The sequence below is a fragment of the Alosa pseudoharengus genome, unplaced genomic scaffold, assembly GCF_046254945.1.
Source record: "Alosa pseudoharengus isolate Yale_2024_CS ecotype anadromous, Long Island Sound unplaced genomic scaffold, YU_APseudo_1.1 YU_APseudo_1.1_scf_11, whole genome shotgun sequence".
Classification (NCBI taxonomy): domain Eukaryota; kingdom Metazoa; phylum Chordata; class Actinopteri; order Clupeiformes; family Clupeidae; genus Alosa; species Alosa pseudoharengus.
Window position 1 is genome coordinate 100,220 of NW_027468576.1, and position 27,237 is coordinate 127,456.

The 27,237-nt window shown below is 39.4% G+C and overlaps 1 protein-coding gene and 1 long non-coding RNA gene across 2 annotated transcripts in view; both read right to left on the reverse strand.

Moving 5' to 3' along the window:
* Positions 1-12,449, reverse strand: part of LOC143116551 (mitotic checkpoint protein BUB3-like) — a 106,220-nt gene extending 93,771 nt beyond the window's left edge. The window contains exon 1 of the mRNA XM_076277732.1: positions 12,350-12,449. The gene's annotated coding sequence lies outside the window, so the exon portion shown is untranslated. The remainder of the gene's footprint in view (positions 1-12,349) is intronic.
* Positions 12,450-15,136: 2,687 nt separating this feature from the next.
* Positions 15,137-26,647, reverse strand: LOC143116555 (uncharacterized). Its single transcript, XR_012985841.1, has 3 exons — positions 26,062-26,647; positions 17,537-17,641; positions 15,137-16,222 (listed from the first exon to the last, which is right to left on the reverse strand). It is a non-coding gene; the product is annotated as an uncharacterized LOC143116555 (long non-coding RNA).
* Between the last annotated feature and the right edge of the window lie 590 nt (positions 26,648-27,237).

Below are 27,237 nucleotides of genomic sequence, written 5' to 3' on the forward strand. Positions count from 1 at the left end.
GTTATACTATTTAGTATAAGTATAGTATATACTCTTTTGATCCCGTGAGGGAAATTTGGTGTCTGCATTTATCCCAATCTGTGAATTAGTGAAACACACTCAGCTGCAGTGAGCTGCCTGCTACAACAGCGGCGCTCGGCGCCCCTGTTAGGTGCCTTGCTCAAGGGCACTTCAGCCGTGCCTACTGGTCGGGGTTCGAACCGGCAACCCTGCGGTTACAAGTCCGAAGCGCTAACCAGTAGGCCACGGCTGCCCCAAAAGTAGGCCACGGCTGCCCCATTAAATTAAGGATAAGATCAAATTCTTTCATTGAGCTGCGCTTTTTAACTGCGCAGCCTTTCCTTGCCCCGCCCCGCTCTCTCTCATAACGAACCCACTGCAGCGCTGCCCCTCTTTTGCATGTGCATTTAACAAAACATTAAGACTGTTGAAGGATTGCTGTTGTCACATAGAAGCAGGCGGGCTAAATTGCTATTAAATCCGCTTAGCATCGTGACCATTCTGCACTAATATGTTAAAAACTGCTGCATTCAAGTTAACTCTACTAAGGTCTTATCACAACATAGTTTAGTCTCCTCAATGCACTAAGTTAAGTTATGCAATCAAGCCGTATCTCAAAGCTAACGTTAGAATACTGGATGTCGAGTTTAGCATGCTTAGTTACAGCTGCTTGTCAATTTCGATTAGGTAACTCATGCAGGGCTCATTTTGTTGACCGACACTGAACTCTTGACACCTGATGGAAATGGAAAAGTGTTTTCCAAGACTCTTATACGGAGCCCGTGAGGTGACGTGAAAAAAAAAAAAAAACGAAAGTAAAAAAAAAAAAACTGAGAAAAGGTATGTACTTGGGACAAACACTGACTAGGTTTGCGAGATCTTGAGTTTGTTTTGCGAGATCTCGAGTTTCTTTTGCGAGATCTTGACTTTCTTTTGCGAGATATTGAGTTTGTTTTACGAGATCTCAAGTTTCTTTTGCGAGACCTCCAGTTTCTTTTGATCGGCTGATAAGTGGCAGGCTCGACTAAGAACTCCAGGGGAGACGTGCTTGATTCTTGCTGGTTCCATAGTGAGAGCGGCGCGGCCAGAGACATTTTGGGCGCTACGGCATATTAAATATTATAAATAGTTTTTCTGCGTGAGAAATACAATGTGTGGCGGGAGTGCGTGACAAAAGACCGAAATGAGTGACTGTCACGCTCAATGCGTGACACTTGAGAGGCCTGTAGCATTTTTTTTAACTAGTAATATTGTTCAAAACAGCACCAAACTAAATAAAAGGAAACACCAACAACCTAGTTAGCGAATGCGGTGTTTATTACAGAAGACTGTTAAGAACACTTACGGCAGTCGCGCTATCCGGAGAAATTCTTTGGTCACCTCTATTAACAATTTACAGCTCCCCAATTGGTTATATGTGTTGAATGGATGTCAATGGGAGCCGCAAATCGTTAATAGAGGTGACCAAAGAATTTCTCCGCATAGCGTGACTGCGGTGCTGGTAGGGAGTTGGTAAGTGTTCTTAACAGTCTTAACAGCTTACTGCCCAAGTGCCCATAGATACTCCACTGTTTGCGATTTGGGGCTATAGCATATACCAGGCCAAGCTCTGTAGTGATTGATCAACGGAAATTACTGTCTCCACGGCTTATTTGATGTGTTTTAATGCAGAAAAACACCCTTGGGTCAATTTTCGCTGGAATTACACTTTAAATTATTAACAAACTAGAACATATTTTTTAATTTTGTTTCAACTTTCATGGAGTAAACATGTATGACTCCTTTCTGGCTAAATTTACAATTTATTTTTTAAATGTAAAATTCTTACGTCTTTGTGTAAATCGAGTTTGAACAGAGAGAATAAAAAGTGTTATGATTGTGCCAGTTCTCCCCTATTATCACATAATAAACAAATGGAATGTTGGAGCATTGCGTTCCCCAACACAAATGCGAAAGGTCCTCTTTTGATGAAACAATGTCATAAGATGGTTCATCACATTACACATCACAACATTACACACTACGTGCACGCATGTGCAGGCCAATTAGTCCATGGGCCAGATGAGATGTCGGTACCACTCAAGGTGGCAAAGGTTGCTTATACTTTTTGAAAAGATACATGTCTGCAGTTAACATTTTTGTATGATGCCACCTTGAGTGGTACCAACATCTCATTTGGTCCATGTACTAAATAGGGGGATTCGACTTCATGTAGCCGCCTGCAGACGTCTTATACTGACTGCATAACGTGATTATTTCTGAGATTCTGATATGCTTTCAACCCGGAATTGTTCATGTCATCTTAAGACAGGGGTGGGCAAACTTTTTGGCTGAAGGGCCATATTGGGTTTTGAAAATGGGCCGGCGGGTGTCATAATACCAGTTTCGGCCATGGGAGGCGGTATGCGGGCAACATAACCGCCAGCCAAACTGCAATGCACGAATAACTCGCATGGCTTGTGGGCGTACTTGAATCAATGAGTATACACCTGTCGGGCTGTGGCTAGTAATTTAGCATGCTAATTCAGGTTGCTATCTCTACAGCACTATACATTTTTTTAATGACATCATCGCCCTTATTTCTTCTCATTCTTTTGATGCGTGTAGCTAATTTTTTTGGATATTTTTACCCTAATTCTTACACATGGCACCTTAAAGAATAATTCACGTTTAGTTCTCAATGAGCTAGTGTACCTATGGCTGTGCCCTCTAACAGTTTATATATTGTCAGTAGTGGGAACTACTGTTGCCTTAATGATTTCCTTTTAAAAGTTTCTTATAAGAAGGAGATATCAATTCTCAACAATGACAGCTGGAACCTGCGGCTCTCTCTCCCTCTCGTGATCGCAGACGCGGTCCCAATCAAATGGAGTAGCATAACGTTCAGGTTAGATCTGCTGCAAAGGAGATAACTAAGATTAGGCCCATCATCTTTATTTAACATTATGTTTTGACATTGACATTGTAAACGTTCTCTAAGGTGAGTGAAAAGCAATTTGCAGTAAAGCTAACCAACGTCGTTTCTATCGCAGGAAAAAAATAGCAAGCAACCTGATAACCAAATTAAATGCTCGGCGGGCCGGATGAAAGTGCTTGGTGGGCCGGATCCGACCCGCGGGCCGCAGTTTGCCCACCCGTCTTAAGACCTCTGCAGGTGGCAATATTTGCAGGCGGCAACAAATGTTTCACAGATTTTTTTATTTTTTTTTGCGGTGATTACTGTGACGAGCTGTGTAGGCGTCATGTGACTGCGGTAGTAATGCAGTTACCGTACCATCCCACCCAGTGTTGGGAAAGTTACTTTAAAAAAGTAATTAGTTATAGTTACTCACTACTTGTTCCAAAAAGTAAGTGAGTTAGTAACTGAATTACTCTAGGCATAAAAAAAAAGGTTTGGTTCCTGTTGGTTGTCAGTTGAGGCCATGGGTCGGTAGGGATTTTTTTTTTCCCCCAGTGGCAGTAAGGGATAGGTAGAAAATCAGTCCCTCCAGGATTTCACAAGGTTTTTTGAGACTGTTGCGACCTAAAATGCCTGGATGGAAGTTGCGGTGTTTTTAGCTGTTTGTTGTGGAGAAATTGCGGGAGGAAGTGAAAATTACAGAGCCCCCAAGGGGACATGAAAAAAAAAATCTAAAGTTTAGTTTCATGTGCTCACGTCAAACTTTCATGTGCTCAAGTGAAAGTTTCATGTGCGTACATGAAAGTTTCACGTGAGCACATGAAAGTTTCATGTGAGCACATGAAACTAAACTTTAGATTTTTTTTTGCTCATGTCCCCTTAGGGGCTCCGTAGAAAATTGCAAAAATAGTTGCGACTTTTTTTTTTTTTAATTTAGGGCAATTAAGGTTAGTAAGACCAAAATCACACTGATAATCTTGATGCTTATTAAAAAAGGATAATCAAAGGTAAACAGTAAGGATTACAGAAAATCAAAGTACCGTGTTTTCCGGACTATAAGTCGCACTTTTTTTCATAGTTTGGCTGGTCCTGCGACTTATAGTCAGGTGCGACTTATATATGAAAAAAATTATATAATTGAACATGTTTTTAAATGTTAATTTATATTAACTGACATGAACCCTACATGAAACATTATCGTCTACAGCCTTGAGAGAGCGCTCTCAAATGCACAAGTCGTGAAACACACGTGCATACTTAAATCCTCAAATTACTGCCGGGATTCTATTTATAGCTGGGCATCAGATTCGGACAAATAAAAGCCAGTATAATTTTGTTTCAATTTAACTCATAAAATAGCTCTTCTTAATAATTTATATTGTTGGTTGGTTTAATATTGTTGCCAACAAAGTCATTGTCCTACACCATGAGTCTCCAACACATTGCTCTCAAGCTACCAGTAGCACGCAGCCCCAGGTTAACCTACATTTAAACACAATTGTTGCTGCCAGGCATCAGCCTACGAATTTTATAAAAAGTAAATCATGCATAATTTAAAAAATAACTAAATTTAGGCTATCTTAGACCTCTTTGGCTATACGGAATAAGGTTTCCCTTGCAGCACAGCACACGTTCCATGAATGAATGAATGAATGAAAGCGGATACCTTATCTCACAATCACACTCTTTCATACATGAAACTTAATAGTGACCCAATGCCATTGATAGCCTACCGGTATGCTGCTCCAAACGAAAAGTATAGGCCTATGTCTCACAGTTAAACGCAAGAAATGAAGGCCTATAGCTGACTCGAAGGCTACAAGCCATGGTCCAAATAAAGGTGCTGTGCCCAGCCATAAATTCAGGATTCACGATAGTCTGTCCCCTAAACATTCCTCACCCGTTATCTGGACATGCATGAAAACATTTGAAAACAAAACTCACTACCATGTTATATTTGATCGCTGTTTTGCTACTAATTATCTTTCACGTGAATACGCACAGAAAGTGAAAGTAGGCCTATGCGCTCCGTGTCTGTAGCTGTCTGTTCACGTCCGCAATCGATTATAACGTTCCTCAAATGGAGAACACATCCATGTTCTCTCGCGTTATATTATAGGCTGTCATGCTTCTGTGTTTGCGGTTCCTGATCGCTAAACGTTTGTTTTCCTTTCCTGTCGATAGCGGTTGATGTAGAAGCACGTAATAGGCTATAATAATTTGACTTTAGCGGTGACAAATCCTGCTGAGAGAGAGAGAGAGAGCAAAGAGAGAGAGGCACCCCCAAAGTGGTCCTGTGCGCGCGTGTGTGTGTCTCTGCATGGGGTTCAATTGAAGTCAGAGTTGGTCCGCTTTCAGGCCGCTCCATTATTAGATTAACGTCAGACAGTGCTGTAAAATGTGTAAACATTTTTAGCTAAAATTTCATGTACCACATCAGCATTTTTGTTCAGTGAATCTTTTATAAATTGCTTTACAATAGCGTCGGGCACTTAGCAGCCTTCGGCTTGCCTCTTGCCACTATTCACTCCTTCGTCTTCAAGATTCCCTGTAGAATTCTCAATATTTTTGGCCTCAATGTGTTCAGTTACATAGTCTGTCTGTTCTTAGTCTTGGATTTTGTGAAATAAATTTCTAAATATCACCTGCTTGCTGCAGCTTCGGTCTGCACGTCCTTTTAAAACCGCATATTTTTCTCTCTCGAGCATTTAATCTGCTGCCGGCTTGTCTCTCCACATCGTCCAAAATGCTTGATTGCATTGCATTCTCCACATTTTTAGGTACATTTTCATGTACCATATAAGCATTTTTGTTCAGTGAATCTTTAGTAAATTGCTTTACAATTACCGTCGGGCCTATATGCCTACCTCAGCTTCGGTCACGTCCTTTTAAACCCGTCTTTTTCTCTATCGTGAGCATTTAATCTGCTGCCAGCTTGTGACTCCACATCGCCCAAAATGCTTGATTGCATTGCATTCTCCAAATTTTTAGCAAAATTTTCATGTATCATATCAGCATTTTTGTTCAGTGAATCTTTTGTAAATTGCTTTACAATTACCGTTGGGCCTATATGCCTATTGCCTGGCCTGCCTCAGCTTCGGTAACGTCCTTTTAAAACCGTCTTTTTCTCTATCGTGAGCATATAATCTGCTGCCAGCTTGTGACTCCACATCGCCCAAAATGCTTGATTGCATTGCATTCTCCACATTTTTAGCAAAATTTTCATGTATCATATCAGCATTTTTGTTCAGTGAATCTTTTGTAAATTGCTTTACAATTACCGTCGGGCCTGGCCTATCGCCTGGCTTGCTTCAGTCAAGTCTAAAACTGCATATTTTTCTCTCTTGTGAGCATTTAATCTGCTGCCAGCCTGTGACTCCACATCTCCCAAAATGCTTGATTGCATTGTATTCTCCACATTTTAGATACATTTTGGTGTACCACATGGTATTTTCTTTCAGTGAATCTTTTGCTTTGCAATGACCTTCCTGCCCTCCTCTTGGCTGCCTTCACTCCTTCGTCTTCATTAACATTAATCTTTATTGACCTCAATAATCCAGTTACATAGTCTCTGTTTTTGGTTTTGGATTTTGTGAAATACATTTCTAAATAAATGCGACTTATAGTCCTGTTCATGACGCATTTTTTGACTAATGCGACTTATACTCAGGAGCGACTTATAGTCCGGAAAATACCGTAGGCCTACTTTATTTGTGAAAATGCTTTGACTGAGGTAATTCACAAAGCAGTATAACCTTTCGTAGAACTGTCCAAAAAAGACAGTCACCTAAAGAGATGGCATCATGTCATATGTTTCAATACATTCATATATTTTGTAATTCATATTAAGTTTATATATTTTTAATAATTCATAGTCTGTGGCCTGCATAATTACTAATAGCCAAGTAAGTATCTAGTAATTTCATATTGATTTAAACTATTAAGGACGTGAGAGTAGCCTAATTACATTTCTGAGTGGATTGGAAGGCTTGCATATCACTGTGTTCAGCTACGAGTGTAAATCACTTTTTGCATAGTGCATTACGATATGTGGATGCAATTGGGAATGTTTTCTATGTCATTAGTTAAAATAAATGTTAAAAAAACAACTCGAATGAAATCATTCTTGGATCATAGAAGAGGTAAATGTCTTGCAATTTTATTAATTTCTATGATTTTGGTAGCACTACTCAAACTACAGTGTCCCACAATTAAGAATTGACACTTCATTCACCATCAAGGTGATTCACGCAGCTGGGTGAAATGTAAGTACAACTGCAGCCGCTTGGGGGCAGCATAGTCCACTGTGGCGTTCCACGGTCGAACCGGACGGAGCATTCGACAGCAAGGGCTGTTGGCCAAGTTTTCAGTGCGTTTCTCTGTGTTTTTAGCAGCCTCTGCAACATGCTAGTCCACTGTAGCCTATAAGCTTTGTACATAATGTTAAACATAGTTTTGGATTCAGTGGCAAGATGTCTTGATTGTACAGTGCCTGTCTCTCAGTAATGATTTAAAATGAGAGCTTCGTCAGCTGGCAGTAGGCTACTTTGTCGGCAGTCATGAGAAGTTTGCTTGCTAACAGAACATAAATATGCTGCCCAGAAACCTCGTGAATAGTTCTGATTTGTTTTACTACACTAACGAGGTTAAATATAGCCTTTGCCTACAGCATCTCCTTAACAGTAATGTTAGCAAAATGACAGCATTCATATGACAAAGGAAAACGAATTCGGTCACTCAAGACTGTGCCACAGCAACCAGTGTAGGCTACAGTCCTACCCAATAGGCCTACTCGAAGCAGATAGCGTTGTCTGACGGTCGAGTGGGTTAATGCACGTATTTCCAGAACAGGTCTGCAACTTTCAGGCAGTTCTGAGTTCGAATCTAGGCAGGAGCAGAGCCATATAAAGGCCTAGGCCTATTGTACAATGATTGCAATACAAAAATATGCGCGTGTTAGTTTGGTTAGTTTTGTGATGTTTTGCACTTTTGCCTCATGTGTTTTCAGGTTTGAGGGCTTTTTTGGCAAGATTGACCTTGGTTAGACTCTGCATATGTTATTTCTCCGTATGGAAAATAAAGTAAATTTTCGACACACGTCTGTTATTAGTTCAATAACAAGTGTTCCTTGTTAAAACATGTGACTAGTGAAACTCAAATTATTTTAGAAATATTTAGCCAAAGCCAAAAAGTGTTAGAGAGAAGGAGAGACGCCGGTGCAGCTCAGATGTGTTCTTAATTTTCTTTATTCTTTAGTATAAGGTGCAGAACATTATTAAACGTTCGTTAGTCAAAAACATCGACACATCAAAACGTTAGTCAAAGTTCAATAATGTTCTGCACCTTTTACTAAAGAATAAAGAAAATTAAGAAGACATCTGAGCTGCACCCGCGTCTCCTCTCTAAAATATCTGTCCTGGCCTGGTTGCACCGGATTGTCGCCAAACGACAGAAGCGCGGAGAACCCTCCTTTGTCTACCAAAAAGTGTTACTTTGTGCCCCGCGCTCCCCCACTGCTTGTGAAAGAAGGGGGCGGGGGAGGGGGGCTTAACGTGAAAAAGCTTAATGTCCCAAAACGGCAACAAGTCATAATGGTAGGCTACAGGAAGTGGGGGGAGGGTATGGGATGACCAGAGCCGTCTTCGCTGTGCTATTCAGAATACATCTTCTATTGTCTTTCCAGGCGCACACAGCTCGTTACCATATAGCCTATCGAGTGCCTTAACAGATAGGCTCTGCTTTGGGTTTGGCCTCACAGCGAACTCAACCCTCTTGTTGCTTGCAGTTTGTTAAATAAAGCGATGCAGATGACATTATTTATTTCTGATTAATTGAGTCTTTTGATGTCTTTTGCAACATCTGCTTGTTAGGCTGGGCCAGAGATGGGACCAAGTCACTGTTTGGCAAGTCACAAGTAAGTCCCAAGTCTTAGCAGTCAAGTCCAAGTCAAGTCCCAAGTAAATACAGAGAAGGGCAAGTCGAGTCCAAGTTCAAGTCACATCAAAGCCAAGTCGAGTCCAAGTCCAAGTCCCAATCTTTTTCAAGTCCTAAACAAGTAATCAGGTACTCTTCACTTAATAATGCCATTATTAGACTATCGATCATAATTTTAGCACTTACATCTAATCCACAGTATTTTTTTTATAAATACAGATTAAAACATGTTCAATGTTTCTGTCTTGCAATCTTTTACGACATGCGCATACCTGTGTAATATACACATGTGCATACCTGAGTAATCTGTACAAAACGTATAGCTACATGACACTCAGCACAGCTGCAAATATATATATTGTTTTTCCAAATTGCAGAGCCCACTGTAAGGATGAGTAATAATTTGACTGATGGCATTTCACTGCGCCAAGCCACAGATTTGCCTGCAAACAATTATTATTATTATTATTATTATTATTATTATATTATTATTAGGCTGTCTGCCAGTGGCGACTCATAAGGGAAGCCAAGGTCAACACTTTTATATTATTTAAAAGATAATAATGACAGTAATTTTGTTTTAAAGTATTAATTTCTTAAGAAATACTACACATTTGATGCTGTTTATATTATTTGTAAATGGTGCACTGTCACTTTAAGCCCATTGTGCCACTGTCCACACGTTCTCATAATGATCTTTTTTTACCAGCTCCATTCAGCCTATGGCTAGTCCACAAACTCAAACATTGTTTGTGCCACATGTATAGCACAATATTAACAATGATAAGCATGATATTAAGTTGGGACAAACAGCTTTCATTCCTTTGGAAAGAGAAGCATGTATGACATGACGCTTGCTTGACATTTTCTGTCTGCAATTAAAAGTGAATTAGCCTATGAGCCTGGTAGCCTATGAGCCTGGTAGCCAGTAGCCACCTAGCTACAGTAGCTGAGTGGAATGCGTTTCAATCTGCATATCATGTGCTTCATGTAAATAAATTATAGAATACTTCAAGATTCACCAGTTCCATTACACAAAGGCAAAGACAACTCTTCTTGTCCACTTTCCAAATCACAGTGAGTGCAGCTAGTATGTCATAGTGACCTGGATCTCATAGTTTATAACAGTAGGCTAGTGAGAACCGGATAAATTCGCAATCTCCTCTAATCTCGTATTTGTTGCCTTCAGGATTTCCTTTTATACGTTCCTTATATTTAAAAGAAAATATCAATTATCATCAACAATGACAAGCCAGCTGGAACCTACTCGTTTTCTCTCCCTCTCGTGCGTGCTTAGATGCGTTCTTAATTAAATGCAGTAGGCTAGCATAAGTTCAAGTTGGATCTTCATGGAGAGGTCTCGAAAAGTATCATCTTTATGTAACATGCTGTTGGTGCATTTTAACATTAAACGTTCTCCAACAAGAGTGCAAATCAGTTTGCAGTAAAGCTACTATTTATTGGCTAAATATTGGTCCTTCCTCGGTCTCTTGGTGCCCTACACACAGTGCGTAACACGTGTGGGGGTAGCGGCAGCACTGAACTGTGCTCTGGCCACTTGTCTCCGCTATTTTAATTTTTAATTTTTTTTTAGTCGCGGAGGGAAAGCGTCTCTGGGGTGACTGGTCCACGATCAGGAAATTTAGTTTTTGATTCGAGACAGGTCAAGTCATCACAAGTCAAAGAGGCAAAGTCCGAGTCAAGTCTCGAGTGAATAGTATTCAAGTCCAAGTCGAGTCGCAAGTCATGCAGATTTTTATCAAGTCAAGTCTGAAGTCATTAAAATCATGACTCGAGTCTGACTCGAGTCCAAGTCATGTGACTCGAGTCCACATGTCTGGTAGTTACCACTATAATTACCCTAGCAACACCTTAGCAACCACCTCAAGCACCCTAGCAAAAACCTAGCAACCGCTTCCAAAATGTCAACTTAGCAACCAGCATGTTTCAAACACACACATGACAAAATAATTAAATGAACTACAAGGCTTATCAGGACTGCAATTTCACACCAAGCAATTTCTACCCATTTCTACATATTAATGAAAATTCTGACAACATAGGCAAACATTAACATGGCACATAACTCGTTCTCTCAGCTGTTCAAACTGACACTGGATTGCAATAGGCCAAACAGAGTCCCACCCTCACACGCCCCCCTTGGGACATCTAAAAGCTATATTAATAAGACAAGTTCACAGTTTAAGACAAGTTCAGAGTGGCTATATACTCTTTCTATCTAGTTGTATAAAGGAATACAGTCTAAGTCAGGCCACTACAGTGGAACACAACAGTGGAAAATAATATGTCTAACTACATTTGATAATCCACATGAGAATCCAGTACAAAGAATGGTATGAACACCTGCAGTTCTTTTTGGAAGGCTAAGCTTATATTGAATTGAATGTGTGTTTTTATTTACTCAATAAAGATGTCAAATTGAACCAAATAAATCCAATAGTAATGATCAAATATTAATTAAACATGCAAAAAACGAACTAATGTAAAACAATAAGAGGTGTGTATGATGAGTTGTCTGTGTTCCAATCACTTGGAATATTTGTGCTTAACTGTATTGTGATGTGTGTGTGGATGTGCTAATCCTGATGGCTTGGGGTTAGAAGTTGTCCCTGAGTTGTGCACATAGGTAGGATTTTTTAAAATGCTACCATCAACATACAGTTAAATGTTTGATAGAAAAAGTCCAGGTGCTAGCTACATGACAGGACTACGGAACGCATATTTCAAAACGGTCTTTTTTTGGTGATCTTACATTAGCGATTTCGATTAGCAGACGTTAACTATTAAATATTGTACAACGAGGTAACACAAAATTACAGTAAATGTACTTCTAACAGTGGATTGTGAGTTTTCTTTTTCATTGAGCTTTCGTGATAGTATAACTCGACAGGTAGCCCAGTTTGACAGAACAGCAGCGTCGAGGCTCTTTTACCGTCTATGGTGTTCCCTATCTGTTTCTACTGGGACTAGCTAGCTAACTAACGTGACTTCAGAATGGCTGGTTACAGGCACCGTTGCACCAGAGACGGTTGATAAAGCTACGCCTGTGAGTCCGGAACTAGTGCCATTTCGTTTCACTGGTGAATCATTTTATGCTTGGTAACTAACGTTACTGTGCGTGTTATCCTAACACAACGTCAGCTAACGTTATATAGGTCCACATGTCCCTTTTAGCTAACATGCTAACATGAGCGATGTCAAGTTAAAGTAACATTGTGATTAAAGTCACCGCTAGATTTCTGACTAAAGCAACACAAAGTTACACTTGTACCATGCAAGTAACGGTAATCATTTTGAAATAAACGCAAACGCTAAAGGCTAACGTTAACGTTAACCATCAAATGACGTTAACTTTAGGCTACTTCATTGACACCAAAACACTACCATGTTAGCATCGCATGGCCAATCTGTTTAAATTCTGCTTATGTTAAAATTACCTGTTAAACGTGTCAATCATTATACGTTGATACAAGTTACCATTAACGTTAATGTTACCTTAATAAGTTTTTCGTGCACCCCTGGCCGGTGTTGTGTGCCTTCTGGTTTTTCCCACCTACTGGTTTCCTTGCGCGTGCTCGCGTTGCTCACCACAGCTGCAGGAGTTGTCAAACATTCGCAAACAAGTTGTTTTCAGCGGATTTGAAGTCGCATTTCATATCTATCCCATTATCATTACACTACAATCACTCGTACAAAATACATGTAAAATAAAGGCTATCATTTTGCACTTTATAGCATTAAAATGGATTCGAACCTGCAATAAATACGCACACATATGAACCAAACCGACCTATTCAGCGCATTATCTCTTTGAGCCACTCCATTTCGCTGAAAACCATCATCAATCACCTATTAATTAACCACACAAGCAACATTTTGTCTTGCATTAGGTGACACAAATGGTATTGCCCTTATCTCCTTGTCTGAGCGACTATCAGGCCTATGGTTTTGAAAAGTCAAATGTTCCCTGACAAAGACATTCGTAAGAATGTTTATTGACTTGAAAAATACGCTAATTTTTGCAAACTCCCTTCATTCAACCCTTGAAGACATCGCGGTCTGGTGCGCTAAAATGTAGATCGTTTCTTCTGTCGTACCATTTATTTTCTAAGAATTTAGGTCTACTAGACTACTACTACTAGACCTACAATAACGTCATCACCAATTTATTTTTATTTGATCAACCACAAAGAGTAGCATACTGTGCACAGTGCACTGACGGCCGTAGCAGCCTAAGGTAACCAGTTGTTTTAGATGAAGGGCAACCACTTGTTTCAGATAGCCTGGACAACATGTTACCTGGGTGTTGCCTACGTTCTTAATTGATGGTAGCCTACAATAGTTAATTGTATCGCGTAACAGCCAGGTATTAGTTGGCTCAGGGAGTAGAGAATCAGGCTGGAGAGAGTCGTGCATGTATTGCTTTTGCGGTATCGAATCCAGTTTAATACTAGTTTTCAAAACATATATTTTTTTACGTCTTTTGTACGAGTGGCTGTAATGTAGCCGAGCGCTCATGGCGTATATGAAAAGCGACTTCAAACCGCCTAAAAACAACTTGTTTGTGAATGTCTGACAACTGCTGCAGCGCATGCACGCGCAAGGAAACCAGTAGGTGGAGAAACCAGAAGGCACACAACACCGGCGTGAATATTCCACTGAGCAGGTCAGGTCGATTGCTGCGCATAGTGCGTTTATCGGGCAGTCCTACTGCGTCATGACGCCCTCCTGAACCTACGGGGGAAATGGTTAAACCTAACCGCTAACATATCTATACATACACATTTTCTGTACCTTAACCACAATGATTTGCTTACGTTTGTGATAATAGCCTAATCTCAAGACTTGAGCAACTGTTACCTCTTTGCACTGTGAAGTTATCAAAGTAGATCTGTTTACGTGGACTACCTGATGCAACAAGCCATTCTCTTTCAGTAGGCCTGGCTATGTTCAACCACACAGTCTTCGATCCATGATTTCAGCAGAAGCAAAGGCAAATCACTGCTTGTCAGTATGGCCATGTGTTTTAGGGTCAATGACGTGACGCTCATTTTTTTGTGTACATATGGGTTACATACATTTAAAATGGTTAAAATTTGAAAATAATTTGACAAATTATTTTCAAATATCATTTTCATCAAACCCTAATCTTAAAGTTTTGGATTTATTTAATTTTGAAAGAGTATTAACTGAATTTGGGTAAAATTGTCAACACGGTGTAACCACAAAAACATGAACCAAATAATTACACTTGTTGAAAAAAATTTGAAATTCTCTCCAAAATCCCTTCTAAAATAATCTGGCATGATCTTGCACAAGAACTTTTCTATATTTAATACAAGTAATGAAACCCCATTGTTCTGAACAGTGTTGGGCAAGTTACTTCAAAATCGTAATGTACTATGCATTACTTATTAATGTCATTTAAAAGTAATATGTTACATTATAATATTACTGTCTCTGAATTGTAAGGCATTACACTACTATTGCATTACTTTTAAGTTACTTTCACCAAAATATCTAGAAATATGGATTTGCCATTCTAAATGCAATTTATTACGCTCAATGCAGCTTGCTCTTCCAATGGAGGGAGATGTGGTATAGCATAATGACTGAGCTAGGCTTAAGGCAACAGTAGAATGCAATAGGCGCAGTGCTCATAATGCAATACAAGGAACAATCATAGTCAGAATGTTAAAAACCGACAAAAGGTCAAAGTCTGGTAAATTGTGATAGAAATACTGTAACTCATTAAAATCAATAGAGAGCCTACTATATTGTAAATCAAAGCTTAAAGGAACCGTATGTAAGATTGTGGCCAAAACGGTTACTACAATCACTTTCAAATTACTGTAGAGCGGTGTATCCCCTTCCCCTCCCCTCTGACTGGCAGAGTTGGCAACCGAATGACGAAACACTACTGACTTTGTGATTAGTAGATAGGTGGAGGGTGGCGCATTAGGCCAAAACACAACATGACAACATCAACATCAGTTGAGGGCTGCAACTTCACTTTTTAAATGACAATATCCTGGCCAGACTACTGTTGTCAGTGATATAAGTATTTGAAATGAACATGATTTCTTAATGTCTAGTGACCTATCAGGGCAATTTTATGATTAATTGAAATACAATTTTTACATACGGTTCCTTTAATAAAGACATGTCAAGATGGTGGCCTGCTGGCCATTTCAGTGGCTTTGAGATAGATAGATAGATAGATAGATAGATACTTTATTGATCCCCAGGGGAAATTCAAGGTCTCAGCAGCATACATACAACACAAACACATTCTTTAACAGCAGAAAGAGTAATTAAAGTATATAATATAAAAACACAACTAAGCAGTAAGGACAGTAGAAGATAAGAATATGCTAAATATACTAAAATACAAATTATACTAACACTTAATACAATATATAAAAATATACTAAAATACAACTTACAAAAATACAAATTATACTAACACTTAATCTAAATCAATTCTAAAAACAGTATCCACAGTGGTGATTAATAAATCAGAGGCGCTTGCAATGACTGAGGCAGGGACTAAGCCTGTGATTCTCTGTGCATAGTAAGGTATGGTAAGGTGCTCTAAGGTGCTCTGTGTGAATGAGTGTCATGGTGGTAGTGCAATGCTGATAGTGGTCATGGTGACAGTGCAAATGAGTAAGTCAACAGTGCAACAATGCAGAAATAAAGTAAAGTCTATATATCTATATATTTAACTATTAAGAAAATGTATAAGTGTGGCCACAGTTTGCTGTGGCATGGAGGGGGTGGGGGGGGTTATGCATATGTGCTAATGTGCTAATATAGCACGCAAACAGTGAGGCATAAAGACAGTGGTATAAGTGGCTAGTGGACAGACAGTACCAAACATGGAGGGGGTGAAGAGGCAGGCAGACTATGCAGAAAAGTCTATCTCTCCTCTTCCCTTAAGTGAGGCATTGAACAGTTCAATTGCCCTGGGGACAAATGACTTTCTCAGTCTGTCAGTTGTGCAAGGCAGTGAGCGAAGTCTCCAGCTGATCAGGCTCTTCTGCTTAACAATAGTGCTGTGGAGTGGGTGACACTCATTGTCCAAGATGTTGATCAGTTTGTTCAGGGTCCTTTTGTCAGATAGTGAAGTGATGCACTCCAGTTCAGCTCCCACTACAGAGCCAGCTTTCCTTACCAGCCTGTCAATTCGCCCCACATCCTTCTTCCTTGTGCTTCCTCCCCAGCATACTACTGCATAGAAGAGGACGCTGGCAACAACAGACTGGTAGAACATCCTGAGGAGCTTACTGCACACATTGAAGGACCGCAGCCTCCTCAGGAGTGAGGAGTGAGGAGTGAGTGACATTTAAATGATAACTCAAACACCTAAAGTAAAATAAAAGGCCTATTATTTACAGACCATTACTGTGTATTTTTAAACATTAATTTCTGAAGAAATGCTGTTTTACTTATAAATGGTGCACTGTCACTTTAAGAGCATTGATCTTTACTTGTCATAATGCCCTTTTGCCAGCTCTTGTTAACAAGCCTTATTTGTTTGAGTTACATTGATAGCACAATATTAACAATAATATGCACAATGTTAAGTTGTTTTAAGCAACCTTCATTGCTTTGGAAATGGAAGTATGCAATGACATGTTGCTTCACATTTCGTTTTGCGAATACAAGTGAATTATGAGCCTGGTATCCACCTAGCTATCTGAATGGAATGCGTTTCAGTCGACTCAGCATATCATGTGCTTCATGTAGCCTAAATGCTTGGAAAACGAATGATTGAAGACCCACCAATTCTAGTACTACGTGGTGATTGAGAGAACCCAAAAGATATCAAACTTGCATGTAACATCGTGTTAGTGCATTTTGACATTGTAAACGTTATTAATGAAGAGTGAAACGCAGTTTGCAGTAAAGCTACTCTTCATTGGTTACATTTGGGTGCCCCCTCTGTCCTTTGGTGCCCAACACAAAGTGCGTGATGCGCGTGGTGGGAGCGGTGGCACTGCCAGGCTACACAATCTTTTTCTGCATTTCTATCCCTTTATTCTCTTCAATTTAAGTTCACAGCACAAAGCTGACATGCACAACAGCATAGTTTGTGTTTTATCAAGAATCAAAAAGATTAGCGTGGCACTACTTTAGATGTTTCATTAATTTAGGCTACTTGTGCTATTTCGCGAGCTGAGAGATCTTTCGGTTTCGCACACAAAGTGCTTAACTATGTTCTTCAAAGCCTTGTCTCTGACAAGCTGAAAATAATGAGCGTAGGCTTATGTCCATCCCGCAAATAGAGTCCGCCTGCGAGTCTGCTGCAGCCACAGTCATATTCAACCAGTATCAGGAGATAACGTTCTACTATTTTGCGCGGATTTTTTCTCCTCTGTTGTGGTGTTTGCGAATATGTATCAAAACAAAACAAGCGCTTAATTTTGGGTTAAACTGCATTGTAACGCGCGTTACTGAAGTTTGTACCGAGTAAATATTACCCGATTTTTTTTTGTAATGCCTTACATTACCGCGTTACCGCAAACAGCAATATATTACAGTAATTACATTACTTTTGTAACGCATTACTCCCAACACTGGTTCTGAATGTTTGAATTAATATGGGGAATCGTGTCTGTCACATCAACCACTTAAAGGAACACGCCACCCAAAATCAGTAGTAATATATGTTCTTACCTTAACTTTCACGAGTTGAGTCATACCTCTCCCGCGCCGGTAGGTGCACTCAAACGCTCTGTCGCGCGGCGCGAATGTGTTAGCATGTTGCTATGCTAGCGGGCTCTGCCGTGGCCGTAGAGAGAGGAACATAGCAGTAATCAAACACCTCCACATTTTCCCTACTTAAATACAGTTGCACGAGTAGTTGATAAAAATGTGTACGTCACACAACATGAAACGTGGCGATTTTCCAAGCGAATAAACAGGAGAACTACAATGCAATAGCACTTGGGAGTACTTCGACCTAGCGTGGTAATATTATTAACACCTAATTGTAGATCCTATCCACCACAGAGTTTAGAATCCATGCTGGATCGACCCTCAGCCTCTCCCTCCCCTCTGAGCGAGAGAGAGGCACACACACTAGAGATGCGCTGATGGGCTATTATTTCAACCATAACTGCATAGCAAAACTTATCATCCATCAGCCATCCATCAGCACCAAAGTTTGTTGACCAATTTTCAAAACCGCACCCGCCCACCATCCGTTGGTTGTTTTAATGTAGGCTATATGGGTGATGCAGCGCTGCTGACGTGAGGCTAGAAAGCCCTTGCCTGTTCTAGAAAGACTGATCTAATGCAGCAAATATATTAAAAGGCTAAAGTCGTACATTGGCTAGGCCTATCCCCAGAATATCAGCAGCAAACTCAGTCTCTGTGGCGCAAAACAGTCTCCAAATAAAACGCACATCGGCCTGTTGCCTATTCTGCCAGCTTGTGACAATATATCGTCCAAAATGCTTGATTGCATTGCATTCTCCACATTTTTAGCTAAATTTTCATGTACCACATCAGCATTTTTGTTCAGTGAATCTTTTGTAAATTGCTTTACAATTACTGCATTGCCATGAACAAAGTAAAGGCAAAAAAGGTGTTTATTTGTTGAACAAATTGGGATGCAATGTGAGCCTTGAATTGGATGCCATGCAGGAATTTGCTAGGATCTCAAAACCGGAATATGAACATGCTTTTCCATAGAGAAACACATGATAGCATTGGATTATAAACATGCTTTGCCACAAGAACAGACAAAAACGTGGGGTAAGTCCAGCTATATGAAGTTATTATTTTGCTGTCACTTCGTCTGTTTTATAACCCAGAAGGATGTACTTGGTATCAAATGATAGCTCTGAGTCTCTTCTTTCATCTGACATGCGTGGCATATCTATGCGATCACGGGTCCGCGAGTAATTCAAACGAGAGTAATGAGTGTGCAGCGTTGGTTTGTGTACATGACGTTATTATTTTGCAGTCACTTCGTCTGGTTTTATAAGCCAGAAGGATCGATAAACATGGTACCAATGGATAGCCCTGTGCCCTCTATGCTTGCCATATCGATGCGAGTAATTCAAACTAGAGTAACGTGTGTGCAGGTGAACACAGAGAAGTATAGACTGTAAATATGATGCAATTTGATTTAATTTCATGATTTTTTTAATTTTCATACTTGATCGTACAGACAAGTGTTTAGTCTCATTGGAAAGCCCCACTTCTGCTCTGTCGTGCAATAAAGGTTTCTTCTCACTGCGATGAACCGTTCCGGAGCAATGTAACAGAGAAGAAAGGGTGTGTTTTTTGACGCACTTTGCGTCAATCGGGTTCTAAGGGTTAAGGAGCAATTGTGTATGTATTATGTCAGAGAATCATGTGACAGGAAATTATGTCATAGAGAAGGACCCCTTCAAGACCCCAACTGCTATGAGTCAAGGTTAGCAACTCTCTTAAAGTAACATAATAGTGTTTTTAGGCCATGGCCAGGCAAGCTTAGGTTACATGTCAAATGGTATGACCTTTTAAAAATGTTGATAAATCATAATAATCATAAAATATTCAATTTAATGTAAAAACTGTGTTTGAATATTCGCATAAAGGTGAAGTGTGTACATAGTTGTCCATAATAATGCCTTCAAATTTTGCTTTTAAATAGAAATGTCAAATGGTGTAACCGGTTACACCATTTGACTCTTTTCTGTTTGAGACCAGTTTGATCAGATTCAGGGCCAAGAGTATGTAATTTTAGGTGCCAATTATATTATTTTTAATATTTAAATAGTGACTAACTGTTTAGCATGAACAATAGCTTTAAAAGGGTTTAATTAGAATGCAATTTAAGCGATTTCTGAAATGTCAAAGCTTTTCATTTAAATTTAAACTTCCATAATCATTTTTTTATATTTTATTATGATGTATGTAAACAGTATGTTCAAATTATAAATAAATAATATAAATACATTTATTATATATAAAATGTACCTCTTGTCCCCCAATGGATGCCACTTACAAGCAAGAAAAACTTGTCTCGCCACAGAGTGCATGTGAACGCAGATCCTGCTGTTGGTTGGTTGTTAAGAAATTATCATACCCATTCTTTCACTCACTCTTATTCTCTCTCACACACACTTTGGGCCCTAATTTAGCAATATAAAATGCATGGTCACTAGCAAATAACGTAAATACATTTAGGGGTTTGTCCAGTCCACATTCGGGGTGGTTTTGTTATCAAACGTCAGGTGCCTGGCGCAAAAAGGTGGCTCTTATGTTTCTTAATCAGTCATGGGTGTGTTTTGGGCTTAACATCCTTTAAACCAATGAGGAGGACATCTGTCATTCCCTTTAACCAGCAAGCAGGGCAACTTCAAACAGCGCATCAGTATTTTGATAGTCAGTGGTGTATTTGAAGGAATCTGCTTGTACGCAAGACCGTATGGAACAGGTATTCCACTAAGCCATTCTTTACTAAAACCGAGTAGAGTATAGGCTACACACATCTGCACTTGTCTATTAATTGAACATATAGGCAAAGTGAAACTAACTTCTCTGTGGTGTCATAGTCATCGACAAAACAGTTATACACAGTTAATTACTTTCAATATTGACTGACAATGGGTTACCAGCAAAAACATAGCCTGAAAAAAGCAAAACTTCCCCCTATAATGTTCGAATGACTGAATAAATAACCTAAGGACATTTATTCTGCAGAGGAATTGCTGCTTACATCTCGTGACAGTGCGTCTTTAGCTGTGTTTCATATGCGCCTTTCGCTATAGACCAGGCTTTTCTTGGTCAGTGGCGTAATGCTTTTTAGACAGTATAAGATAGCGATTTTTAGATCATGTGCCAGACCACACCTTATGTCGGTAATTGCCACACCCCCGGGCGCATTATTTAATAAAAGTGAAGTGTAAGATATGAAAAAACTTTGTGTCAGAATAATAATACGCCTTGCGCCAGGTTTTGCATCGCGAAAATAGGGCACTTTATCTCACTTTCTTTGAAAATATGGGTATAGACTGAAATTGTATGAGAACTGAATTGAAATCAAATAGAACATAAGTTTCTTCATTGATGTTATGAAATGATATTTGATATGAATATGATGAATGACATGAATACATATCAAAATATCCAATTCAGTTTACCTTGATGCCTATTTTCTGTGTCAATTTTTTGTCCTATTACTATAAACGTTTTATGGTCAATTGGTGTAACCGATGTATGTCAATTGGTGTAACCAGTATTTTGTCTAAAATACTAATAATGTACAAAAAAATTAATATGGATAATGATTTAATACTCTACTTTACTGTAATAATGGTTGTTTAAACCATTTTTACTCAAATGGTCAAAGAATAGACAGAAAACAAGATGTTTACAGCATATGGTCTTGCTCAGTACAATGAAAAACCCATATAATTTAAATTTAGAAATAAATATAATAAAACATATTCTCATAGGATATTACAAAATAAACTAACAATTTCATGAGAGCAATTGCATGAACTCTAGGAGGTGTGAAGTATTAGATATTTGTCATTTTTGTGGTTACACCATTTGACAATTTAACAGGCTGTCTATCTATCTATCTCTGTGTGTCCTAATGTCTGTGGCACGCATACTGTATCTCGCTGACCGTTTGTCGGACTGACCTAAGATTTCGTACGTGCTCGTGCATGGCACAAAGGTGTGCAATCTCGATTTTGAAGACTTTTGAATGCATATTTCGAAATATGCTTATTTACGTAGGACGTTTGTTCCCCAAAAATATATTCGGAAATTCGCAGATGAGGTGAGATTACTCAGCTGCTGAAATCCAAAGCGTGTTTCTCGGTGACTGACTATCATCAAAGTGAGACCAAGCCACACAATAGACATGGGGTGGAGCTCCCCTGAAACTGGTCCCCTTGGAAACAGTGCAGTGCAGAGAATGCACACCTTTGTGCCACGAGCCACACACGAAAGCTTAGGTCAGTCTGACAAATGGTCAGCGAGATATGCGTGCCACAGACATTAGGACACACAGACACTTCTTGCTTTATAGATAGATGACCTGTCTGGAACTGAAGCAGGAATGGCTAGCATATTTTCTAGGTAATATTACAAAACCCAAGCTAACGAAATGCAAATATATTACTAAAATGCAACTTAGAACTAGGCCTACTTATGTACTCATCCCACTGAAGAGTTTGGTTATTTGTTTCTCCGACTGGTGCGGTAAAGTGCAAACACACCAGCACAAGACTGCTCTAGATAGGGCTGAGCTCCGCTCTGCTAAGGTTAAACTGTGGATCATTCACAAGGATTTTGGGATGCACACCCAGGTAAAAAAGTAATATACTTTAGTGTGTTAGAAATATGATTATGAAGTATAAAACAAGTATGCTTACACTTTTTGCACTTTATGTAAAGTATGTTTAATGTGTACTTTTAGAAAGTATACTTCAAAGTAGATGTTATTAAGTTCAACTTCAGTGTACTAAAATTAAATATACTAATTCTGCAATATTCAAAGTGTTTTTGTAATGTACTTTTAAAAAGTGTACTTTGTTGTTAGTGTATTTTAAATGGTAAAGAAGTGTATTTTGTTTAACTCTTAGAACCCGATTGACGCAAAGTGCTTTCTTCTCTGTTACATTGCTCCGGAACTGTTCATCTCGGCAAGATGAAACCTTTATTGCATGACAGAGCACAAGTGGGGCAATCCAAAGAGACTACGCACTCGTCTGTACGATCAAGTATGAAAATTAAAATAAATCATGAAATTAAATCAAATTGCATCATATTTACAGTCTATACTTCTCTGCGTTCACCTGCGCACCCATTACTCTTGTTTGAATTACTCGCAAACCTGTGATCGCATAGATATGGCAAGCATATCAGATGAAAGAGGAGACACAGGGTTATCCATTGGTACTATGTATATCGATCCTTCTGGCTTATGAAAACAGACGATGTGACTGCAAAATAATGTCATGTACACAAACCAACGCTGCACACACATTACTCTCGTTTGAATTACTCGCGTACCCGTGATCAGATAGATATGCCATGCATGTCAGATGAAAGAGGAGACACAGAGCTATCATTTGATACTAAGTACATCCTTCTGGGTTATAAAACAGACGAAGAGACAGCAAAATAATAACTTCATATAGCTGGACTTACCCCACGTTTTTGTCTGTTTTTGTGGCAAAGCATGTTTATAATCCAACGCTATTGTGTGTTTCTCTATGGCAAAGCATGTTCATAATCCGGTTTTGAGATCCTAGCAAATTCCTGCATGGCATCCAATTCAAGGCTCACATTGCATCCCGAATTGTTCAAAAAAGAAACACCTTTTTTGCCTTAACTTTGTTCATGGCAATGCAGTAAAAAGTTGAGAATCATTATGAGTGCATACACCATAGGCACAGACAGGCTAACACGCAAACTCGGGTCAAGTCAAGTCAGATCAGTTTGTGTCACAGATATGGAGCGCAGAAAGGTCATTTTTCATCACTAAATAAAAAATGCCATTTATTTCTGTAAATCACACACCACATATTTCTGTAAATTGCTCAGCCCCAGAGTATCCCTCCAACATGGCAATTATATTGCCAGATTCAGGACAGTCTGCCCTACACACACATGGAATGCATGTAGAGCTATGAGCTTGCTGTGGTGAGATATATGTCCAAATATAAGATTTTTTATAATACGCTTTTTATATTTTAATTCTTTAAAAATCAAAATAAGTAAGTAAGTACTAATACATGCAATGATCTGGATAGCCTAGATTCTGCTGAAAAAAACGATACATAATATGAGTGTATGGCACTTACAATGACCAGAATGAATACTTATGAATAAAGTTAGTGAAAATGCCCTAAAAACAGCTTAGGGTTCTAAGGGTTAATCTTAGCCTTTATATCCTGGATAAAACTCCTATATGATCAACACTTGGCTGGTGTAATTACCAATGGCCAGCAGTCTGAATATTTCTCCTTAGGTAGAGGCACCCATCAAAGCTGCCCGCTGTTGTCCCTCCTCTTTGCCATTGCGATAGAGCCCCTAGCCATTGCACTTAGGCAATCTGATGATTTCTCTGGGATAGTGCGAGGTAGACAAACTCACAAATGATCCCTCTATGCTGATGACTTGTTATTGTATACTTCTAACCCAATTACTTCAGTATCTTCAATTGTCCACACTATAAATCATTTTGGTGAAATATCTGGCTACAAAATTAATCTCCAAAAGAGTGAAATATTTCCTCTCAGTCAAGCTGCCTCAAAAATTGCCCAATCACATTTTCCATTCAACGTTGTTAAGAAAGGGTTTAAATATCTAGAAGTAGAAATCCCTCCCACATTTTCTTTGCTATTTATTAAGAACTTTTGTGCGCTCAAGGTATGGCAAGATGGTCAAGCTTACCTCTCTCCTTGGTTGGTTGCGTCAAATTAAAATTATTGTGTTACCAAAATTTCTTTACCTTTTCTAAAACATACCCATCCTGATTAGGAAAAAGTTTTTTTTAAACTTTGGACCATTGCATAGCTTCCTTCATTTGGAATGGTAAATCGCACAGGATTAAAAGGCAATCTCTTTAAAAAACCTAAGAGACTAGATGGTCTGGCCTTGCCCAATTTTATTTACTATTATTGGGCCTGTAATATCCAGAAAATGCTATTCTGGACAGAGGACTATCACCCTGACAGGAGTGAGGCCTGTGTACACCTTGAGTGTGCAGGCTGCCCAGTCCACCTTGGTTCTGTCAATAATGTCAATTCATTCCCCAATTGTCTATAACTACAATTTTCTACCCTCTACTTTGGACTCGGCCTTTAAAACTTGGATGACAAAAGGCATTACTTCTGTCTCAAATCTCTTTCTTCAAGGCAAATTTGGATAATTTTCACAACTCTCTGAGATGTTTGACCTGCCTAAATCCCACTTTTATAGATATATCCAAATAAGACATTTTGTGCAGAAAAACTTTGTCTCCTTTCCAAATCTGCTTTTAGATAATGCTATTGACAATCTTCTCTCTTTGTCTCCACATCGAAGAGGCTTGATTTCTTTCCTTTATAATTATATTTGCAACATCTCCCCCCAATCACTACAAGGAAAAGCTTTAGAAAGCTTTGGGAGGATGACTTTGGAGAAGTAATGAGAGAGGATCAGTGGGAGGCTACGCTGGACTTAGTATACACCTCTTCCCCCTGTGCTAGTGTGGCAGTCGGAGTTATTGCCGCCGCCTTGTAGGGGATAGTACAGTGCTTAGCCTAGGGAGCTCTGAGTGGGACAGGATCTAGGTCCCCCACACCCAATAGCTGTAGCCCCAATGTTCGTGTATATACGAGCAAGTTGTGTCCTGTTCAGCAGCCTAGACTAAGTGTGGGCTTAATAGACTGGTTAAAGTGGGCTTCAGGATGTAAGGACTGTCCGGTGGCTGCCTGAAGGGATTGTGGTGTATGAAAAGTATGTGCTGGATGTACTATACACTCACCCCTACACTATCCAAGTCTAGCTGAATCAGGTGGGACGCCCCTACCCCCAGGTAAGTAACCCAAAAGACAGATGACTATAATAGTTAAGGGAAATAATATTTATTACTCCCGCCTAAGGTACTAAATGATAAACACAGGACCTTTAGATAACTTTAAGTTTTGCTTACAAAACTATCTTTTAACATGTAACAAGAAAACATCAATCCACCTTTGTCATTAGATTGACATGAATTAACAATCTCACAGATAATGGACTTACTGTTCTATAACACTTTTCCCTTCAGATCGGACATCCACTTCAAATGACTTTCATATATGATTCATAAGTCAATTAAATTCACATTTCTTCAAAATACCAAACTGTGAAAACCAGTATGAATCTCAGGGTAATGATACATTCGATCCAAACAGAATCTCAAATTTAGGCAGAATGACAATCAAAAGAAAAACATTCACATTCAAAATAGTGTGTGGCAGTCAGTGTAAATGACGTCAGCTGTCCATGTACAGGCGCGTTTCAGTTCAGTTCAGTTCAGGCGCCGTGTGGAAGTGTGAGAGAATCAGTAACAGTCTTGTCTCTCTCCGAACGTAGTGTGAATGGCGTGTGTGTGAGTGAGTGAGTATGAGCACAGCTTTTAGTTCAGTTCAGTTCTGTTCAGGCTGAAGAGCGCGTGTGTGCGTGTTTTGTCAGTGTAATTGTTGTAAAGAGGTAGTTACCCACAACCAGCGAGATCACAACGTGGATGTCGGATAAATGGCAGGGCAGGAACCTTCCCAGGCTATCTTCTCAGACTTTGGTTCACTAGCCATCAGCAACACAACCTCGAAATGGCGGCACTTCGTGTAACGTTAGGTGAACAGGCAAGGGGTTAGCTTCTCTAACAACACCTCCTGTATGCTGCAGTCACCCGTCCAAAATCCACACAACTAACAAAATAAACGCATTTCACTACACTATAATAAACGACATAAACGAAACATTTGTCTCCAGCTCACACCTCAACGCTCTTCCAGCCGTCTTCCGTGTAGCCCAACATATGCCGCCATGTTACTTTACTCCCTCTAGTAGCAAATGTTTACTTTTAAATGAAATGCACCTCAACTTTGATGCCCTTACTACTAAATAAAACGTAAACAATATTAACGTGATACTGACTTATAAATCCACCAAATATGGCTTAACTGCGACTTACTTTCTAACTTTGGTTCAGCCCGGTAACAGTAATCACTCAGTCGACGAGACTCATTCACGTTACTACAGCTCTGCTCGTTCCTTTTCCTGCGCGTTCACGTGAGCTAACCTCTTAAAGCCAGTAACAATATTTGTACCTGCTACACTAGACATAGCCTGATTCAACTCAAAATCCTTTTAAGAGTACACTGGACTAAGGCCAAATTGGCCAAGACTTTTCCTGATGTTGACCCCTCTTGTCCACGTTGTAAAAGTCAATCAGCTGATCACATACAGATGTTCTGGTCCTGCCCGCATCTTAGAACATATTGGACAGACATTTTTCAATGTGTGGTGTGAGCAGACGGCAGATACTTCTCATGTGGAAGGAACAAACACCACCCACATTTAGCAGATGGATTAGAGACACCATGACATTTCTAAAATTGGAGAAAATATTCAGATACACTCTGAAAGGCTACATACAGAGTTTTGAGAGAACCTGGTCCACTTTTTTGACTTACTATGAGAGCATACAAAGCCCACTACAACAAAAATATTAGATGGCGTATGTGTCTTTGTATATGTATTTGCTTTTTGTTTTGTTTGTTATTGGTTGTTGTTTTATACTTGTATTATGTGACTTATTATTTTCTGGTAAATTTATGGGATAGGTCGGCGAAGGGTGGGTATGAGGGATGGATTTCTGGGTGGGTGAGGTG